An 8,262-nucleotide genomic window follows, 5' to 3' on the forward strand; every position below is an offset into this window, starting at 1 on the left:
TGTGCATGAGAGTTAAGTCTGGGTTCTGCGGCCATGTAGTAAAAGCTCTAGATTGCCTAATTCCAGATGTTCGGCTATGGCCATATCTCCCATGATTTGTGTGGAAGGAGTTGGACTTATTGTCATTATTATGAATAAACAATGCAGGCATCAGTTAGAGTTGCACTAGCTTGTGTTTTGATGTTAAGGGTGGAGACTCCAAAGGGTGGATCCACCAAACGTTAGCTTGATATACAGGAATTATAAAGTAAGCAGAAAGAAAAATTGGACAAGATGTATGGCTCACATCTAATCTGATATCATCCATTTTACTCCATCACTGCAAGTTACAATTACACCCACTGTCTTTGCTTCAACAGGAGCTATCCATTGTGACCCTATCTTCCTGCCTTTTCTGCATATCATTTTATATTCTTCCTTTTCTATCACAATCCAGAGTGGATTTGGCTCTATTAAAGAAAGATTAAAAGCCATATTGTACAAACCAGACCCTAGCTGCCATTTCATTATGAATTATCTAAATCTGTTGTCATTCACAGATTGGAGAATATCTGACCATACCAATTTGGATATTTATATCCATGCTCCCTTTGTTCTTTCTTTCTCCTTGAAAGACGCACGCTCTAAAAGAAAGCTAATGAATGTTTATTCTCATATTGTGTTGATCAGTATGCAGAATCACTAATGAATAGGACAGGTGTGGAATCATGTGAGAAAGTCAAACATTTATTTCAGTGCAAGTACAAAACGAATCAATTGGATTCACCTTTATCTTTGGGTGCTCGACAAGCTGACCCAAACCCTGCAAAAATCACTTGAAGGCCATTACTGAGACCACAGGCACGCAGCTGGGTGTCTGCATGCTTTCATCAATGTGTCACAATGACATACAACAGTGATTCAAAACCTTTTGTCTGCTCCCTTATTATTATGGTGAGATATTTCTTGCTGCTACATTGCACGACCTCATGCATTCTGTACATGCAAAGCAAATTCACAGGCCACTGAATTCTGGTGTAGAAAATTGCATCATTTTTCTTTCACTGTTGTCTACACTTGGGGTGAGGCAGGAAGCCGAAAGGAAGACAGAGAAATGACCTCTCGGATTCCCATACGTAAAATCTGCGTAAACGAAAGTTTTCCATCTGGCACACTTCCAACACATCCAAAAGATCCATAGGGCACACACCATGCTTTTTTAGAGAGAAACTTGAGCTAAATCGAGATAAATCAAACATTTATTCCAATGCCTTTAAAAAACAATCCCATTTGTAAGAGAAGACTAATCATCTCTGCTATCGCTTCAGCAGCTATGTGAGTTACCTTTAGTCATTTCACTGTATACCTTAAAAATAAATGTGTAATATAATAAGCACATAAAAATCAACCACACTAAACAAAAGCACAAAACATACTCATCCTATCCCACAATGGGGATTATTTTTATTTTGTGTGATAGAGCAAAATGGGAAATAACAAATCAATGGTTTTATATATCTCCTATTGACTTTAATGAAAAGAACAAATCAAGAGTGATGTAAAATGAGATGCCAATTCACCATCCCCAATTTGGGTCTTTGTAGTAACTCAAAGCTATCCCCAATAACTTTCTCCAACCTGTGTAACATGGACACGTAAATCCCATTTAGCAATATTGATGCAGCTACAGTGGAATATCCAACCCTCCTTCTAAAATCTCACTTATTTACCGATGTGTCCACATTTTGGTTTTAGGATGTCCTCAGATCCCAAGCATCCCTGCTTCCTTCTGGGCCTGGACTCTACTGTTCCCTTCCAGGTCCAGAATACACCATGCCCAGGCCTGAACTCTGCCGTTTCCTTCCAGATTCTGCCCAATACACATGACATGATTGGGTGCCAGACAACAAGGTCTTCAACTTCTGCCTGACTCAGGCATGAAGTCAGTAGAGTTAGCCCACTGCCCAAACAGAGCTCAGAATTTTAAATGTCCTTGGCTGTTTTCTGAGCGGCAACAGTCCTTAAAAACTATTTATTAAGCAGCTCAATTCCTGGTAGAAATTGGCAGAACATATTCCACATAGCCTCTGCCAATTTATACCTGAAAATTGCAGTCAGAGTTCTGCGGCCAGTGTATGACCCAGATTTGCATATTGAAGAAGCCTCCTGCCAGATACAAGCAGGTGTACTGCTCACCCATTTACAAGTTTGCCTGAAAATTACATCTGGTGAATATTGGACATCAGTGGGGTAACTGAGATGCCCACAGGTGGGAATTGGACTTCTCAGAATCGAAAATCGTCCGTTAATCAGGATAGAACAAGGAGCTAGACAGAACCAAGCAGAATATGGAGAAACTAAGTAGAATGCAATGAGAAAGAAAGACAGTAAGAGAAAGAGATCAAGAAAGTGATAATGAACAGGCAAAAAGAATCAGAGACAAAGCAAATAAATTATTGGGCGAAACGGTAGGAAAGAGAGATAGGAAATTAATGAATGAGTCAGAAAGAAGAAATGAGAAAATAAAACAAACAAGGGAATATCTGAGAGACACACACAAAGGACCAGAGTAGCAAGGACACTAAGAGAGTATAAGGTAAATAGGAAACAGAGAGGAAACACATAGAATTACAGTGGGAGAGATGAAGCAGAGAGACAATTACATAAGTACTTTAAAAAGTACTTGGATAAGCAGTTGAAGTGCTGCACCTAAAAGGATTTGAACCAAGAGCTGGAAAGTGGGATTAGGCTGGGGCTGGGGGAGGGGGGGTAGCATGGTGGATTCTTGATCATGTGTGATTGGGGAAATTGGGATGCCGAGGGCAGCTGTTGCCACACTATTTTTGTGTAGCCCAGTGCTCCTCCTAGCTCCACTCAAATAACTCCAACACCTACCTTTCCAGGTCTCCTCTGCTGCTCCATCATGTTTTATTGAGGGAGGCATCCATGGCAGTCACTCTATCAAGTGGGCAGTTAAAATGGCACAGGGTCCTGTGTACACTGCGTGACCCTGGAGATTAATGACGCTCCTGCCTGATTCAGGTTGGTGCCTTGTTCACCCCAGCAGAAGACCCTGGAAAAATGTTGGTTGGGCAGTGAATGGTCAGTAAGTCCAACGCCTCCATTTTAACTCAGCTACCGTCCTCTTTCTGCCAGGCAAACAAAATTAAAATCGCCTCCGCACAGAAATTTTATTTCTCTTTATAGATGATGCCAAAGGGACAACTATATCATGTAATATTGTACTGACAGTGTTAAATATAATTTCAGCATCTCAGCCTGTCTCTTTTCATGATGGTACACTAAGCATTGGCCATCAGCAGCATTGGGCAGAGCTGAGTAATATACCTCCTTCAGTAACACCACCGAAATCTACGAGTGCAAATTGAAAATCAGCTCGTGTCAGGTGGGTCATTTGATTCTAAACCATAAATTGAGCCAGGACAGTTCTCACTAAAAATGTGTGTGGAGGAGGTGATGATGTTTCAGTTCAGTCAATTTCAAGAATGTTCATAAGATTAATACAGATGTGAAAGACCATTCATCCACACTGGCTCTTTCGGTTAGAATGCTAAAACCACAGTACACCATTTCAACAGTTGAATGGCTCCAATACACTTCCTGGAAATCTGTTCCCAATTGTTGATTATTCATTCTATGAAGAAATTCTTCCAGACATCAATCTCAAACTTTGAACCTGTGCCATACAATCATATTTTACCTTCAAGTAATATTCTTGATGAACTCTCCTGTACTGTTTGGTATATATTGTATACCTCAGTGGAATTTTACCCAGTTTCCATGTTTCAAGGCTAAAGAACACCAATTTGTCCAGCCTACCAACATAACTCAATCATTTCATTAAGCTCATGTCTCTTATCTGTTCCAGGGCTAACATATTTCTCTTGCATTTAGGTGACCAAAAGCGACACTGTACTAAGCAATGTATGGTACAGTTTCAATATGACAGGCTATCATATTAGAGTCATAGGCCAACATTTCCCACCGTCCGTGGGGGGTGGGAAAGAGTGCGGGAGCGGGCGGGTGATCGGCGTTCCAATTGGGGGCTATGCACTCCCTGTGCGGGCGGGGGGGTGGGAGATTCCCTCAGATGGGAGGCAAAGTGCTGCCTCAGGGAGATCGGCTCCAATGTAAAAGTTGAATTTCAGGTAATAAACAAATTTCCCTGCCATGTCCTTTCATGTGACATTAACAGGCCGCTGACAGTTCGGCAGGCATGCAGCCTGAAAATCTAAATGACGCAGGGCGACGTCGGGACCCACGCCCAATGTATCCCTGCGTCATTTTACACGTCAGTGAGTGGACCCCGCCCCTGCTCGCCGACCGGAAAAACCTGCCCGTAGAATTTTTACAGCACAGGAATAGGCCCTTTGGCCAATCATGTCCATCCTGGCCATCAAACACCTATCAATTCTAATCCCATTTTCCAGCACTTGGCCCCTAGCCCTGTATACTATGGCGTTTCAAGTGCTCATTTAAATACTTCTTAAATGTTGTGAGGGTTCCTGTCTCTATCACCCCCTCAGGCAGTGAGTTCCAGATTCTCACCACCCTCTGCGTGAAAAACCTTTTCTTCAAATCCCCTCTAAACCTCCTGCCCCTTACCTTAACTCTATGCCCCCTGGTTATTGACACATTTGCTAAGGGGAAAAGTTTCTTCCTATCTACTCTATCTATGCTCCTCATAATTTTGTATATCTCTATCAGGTCCGCCCTCAGCCTTCTCTGCTTCTGCTTTAGCAATATATAGCTCAGCATTCAGTCCGTTTTATTAATTGCCGCTCCAAAGAAGCTTGACACTGTAAATATGAAATCAACTCACATGTCAAGAATGCTTTCAACATCATTCTTAGTTTCCTTCCAATGTGCAAGTAATTATGACTCCCATCTTTATTAAACTGCGCAATTTAACCTATTTACAGTTATTCTTGAATTCCTATGTATGACTTAACTGCTTCATCTAACTTGGCTTCTCCTTCTAATTTGGTGCCATCTATAAACTTGACACGTGACATGACCTCAAGGGGCTTTAAAGTATAAAAGGCCATAACCCTGGGATGAATAAAGCTTTAGTGCCTTACTGATATATATTTAAATATAACATTACTTTTATATTTATCCTTTCATGGGATGGCCAGCATTTGTAGTCCATTCCTAATTGCCCTTGAACCGAGTGGCTTGCTAGGCTGTTTCAGAGGGCAGTTACGAGGCAACCACATGACTGTTGATCTGGAGTAATATGTGGCCAGACCAAGTAAGGATGACAGATTTCCTTCCCCAAAAGGACATTATTGAGCCAGATGGGTTTTTACGACAATCACATAGTTTCATGGGGTGGGATTATCTGGTCTCGGCCACTGGCGGCATTCGCCAGTACTGCCAAAGTCAATAGACTTTTGCCTGGCTCGTCGCATCTGACGCGGGGGAAACCCGCCACAGCGGGGCCAGAGAAACCCGCCCATGGTGACCATTACTGAGAGCTTGAATTGAATTGAATTGAAATTCCACCAGCTGCCATGGTAGGAGTTGAACCCATGTCCCCACAGCATTACCCTGGGTGTCTGGATTAGTAGTCCAGTGACATTACCACTATGCCACCATCTCCTCGAATTAGACCCCAAAGCACCTTCATTGACAAATTCCCAAAGTGTAAAACTATATACTATGGGTAGGATTTTTCCACCCCTCATGCAGCAGATATCATTGTAGGCAGGACAGGAAAATTTGGAGAGTGGCCATTGGCAAGATCGGAAAATCATGGAATATATCTTTATATATGTGCATGTGTTTGCATTGGCAGCCTCCAGCTACAGTAACCTGTAATGTAACAGATAGCAATGTTACAGATATGTAATAAAATCTGTATTATGAACATGGTATAAAATAAACAAAGTAAATTTGGAGAATTCTCAATTCATTTTCCAAACATAAATTGCCAATTCAAAGAATTACCAATTTTTAAAAAAAATCAAAACGTGGTAAATTAAATCACTGAACAGCTCAACATTAAGCCCAAGTTTTTGTACTGAAATAATTGCTACCAGCTCTCATAGGACTAAAATTAAAACTTGTTTCCTCTTCCTGCTTCAGGAGCTGTTGCCTATTTGCTTTGATGCATCTGCCTCATTAATGAAATACTATATTCCTTAAAGAAATATAACAAAAGGTTTTCTGGAGGTACTTTCACTACAAATTGAAAAGGCTGACCAGGTACAGGCACAGCATGAATGAAATGACGGCTGGGGGGTCCAAAAAATGTTCTGTAACTTCCAGGAGGTCACTGACTGAATAAATTATCTCACAGGGCATTAATCAGGTCACAGTCTGTTTTCAGCACCTGCTTAAAAGGCTTATTAGATTCAATCAAGATATTTAACTTTAATTTTACATCATTCATCACAGAAAGTCGTAGCAGTACAGTCAGAGCAGCAGAGTATGAAAATAATGGCCTTTCTCTCATTTGATTCATTCGCCATTGTACTTGTCAAATTTTGAATCTTTCAACTTCACAGGCATTCAGTCAAAGGAAGCTACATATTGAAACAGAGGGCTTGATGATCCAATTTACCTGAACTCAAAGGCTGAACTCGAATCATAAAGCAGCAGCTAGTTAAACCCTTGTGATGTGCATGGCTCTAGGTCTTGGTGTCCTATACATTTCAGACAACTAATCTCTAAAAACTGCTTGTATTTCTCTGGTGCCTTTTTTTTCCGGGAAAACATATGGACCTCATCAGTGTAAGCAATTAATTCTCCTTCGAAGAGCAGTATGCCTTTCTAATGCGTAAAGTTGATGAAAAATCACGTGCAAGCCAGACGTGCTTGTATATTATAGTGTAAATTATAGCTAATTTCCTCCAGATAGTGTTTATTTATACTCTCAGTTTTCATTCAAGCTCCCAGTGTTTTGTTCATGAAATACCTGGGTTAAAGATTACAATACAAAGCTTATCAAAACGATGGGGTCGAAATTCATCTCGGGTGGTATATGCAAAACAGGTGGTCTGTTATATACACAGCAGCTGGTGTTCAGTTCCATTGACTGCAACGGAATTAAGTATCAGGCGCTTTGCAAAACGGGCGGTCAATCCGATGCCACCCGTTTGTCACTGGCCGAGACGGCTTTCCACCCCTGTGTGTTTTATTAACACACTAATTTCTATAATGCAGAATTCAGGTTAAATCTAATTTTAGAATATTGCATGACTTGATCGAAAACTTATAAAACAAAAAGCTCGCGTTGAAACCTTTAACTAGTAACCTCTAAGACCATGGATTATTCAATGTTAAATTCCATCTCTATGTTTTATCATATCAAATACTGCTCATGTTTCAGTTTATATTTAACACATTTATGCAATGCACACATGTAAATTTAAAAGCATACATGCAGACTATTAAAACTTGAATCTTAAAGAAAATAAGAATGATATCCTGATACAATGCTATAACACAAAAGGAGTATACAGAGGCTTTAAATGAAAACAGGAGTTTATTCTGTTTAATTAGCTGTATTTTCAACTCCATTCCAATGCTCTGCATTCTAAGTTATAAGATATAACATAGCTTTATGTGTTTTTACCTTGAAGTGAGCAATTAGGTGTGAGGCGATTGGTCCTTCAGCATCCCCCAAATGCCGAAAGGATTCAGGTGTAGTGCACTCCCCAGCTTTAATACCATTCACTTTCACTGCAATGAGCAGCTTATGGCACTGTCTGTTCCAAATAACAACATCAACCACTTCATTATCAATTAATCATTTCCAGTGACCGTACAAGTGATCCAGCAAGAGATACATAATAAAGTGGAACTCGGTTAAGCTGCATCGCTTTCTGAGCTAAAAGCAGCTTGCATTTCCCCTTCTGCTTCCGAGCTGGAATGCTTGTCACTTCATGAACGGCAAGCTAATAAAACCCTGGCAGAGGAACCACGAGCACAGGCTCAGCTTCACATTATGCACTGGGAGGAGTTTTGTCAGGTGACAACAGCGATTCAAACACTGGTTTCTGTGTGAGAACCTACTGAGAGATGTAGTTATTTTTATGGTGTTGGTTACTCACTGATATCCTGGTAACACAATATTATTCTGCCTTGCTGTTAACAATTAATTTGTTCAAGCCTTGGTAAACAAGAATATGTATCACAGAAACCCAATGAATTATTCTTTCTCAAGCAATACTTGAATGTCTGTACAGAATTTATTATAAAATATAGATTGCTACACAAATTCCATTATGAATTAACTTAAAAAAAAACATTTTT

At 40.4% G+C, this 8,262-nt stretch overlaps 1 protein-coding gene across 1 annotated transcript in view; it reads right to left on the reverse strand.

Moving 5' to 3' along the window:
• Nucleotides 1–7,888, reverse strand: part of hs3st1l1 (heparan sulfate (glucosamine) 3-O-sulfotransferase 1-like1) — a 145,130-nt gene extending 137,242 nt beyond the window's left edge. The window contains exon 1 of the mRNA XM_078565273.1: nt 7,583–7,888. The gene's annotated coding sequence lies outside the window, so the exon portion shown is untranslated. The remainder of the gene's footprint in view (nt 1–7,582) is intronic.
• Between the last annotated feature and the right edge of the window lie 374 nt (nt 7,889–8,262).

This window comes from Cetorhinus maximus, chromosome 20, assembly GCF_964194155.1.
Source record: "Cetorhinus maximus chromosome 20, sCetMax3.hap1.1, whole genome shotgun sequence".
In the NCBI taxonomy this organism is placed as follows: domain Eukaryota; kingdom Metazoa; phylum Chordata; class Chondrichthyes; order Lamniformes; family Cetorhinidae; genus Cetorhinus; species Cetorhinus maximus.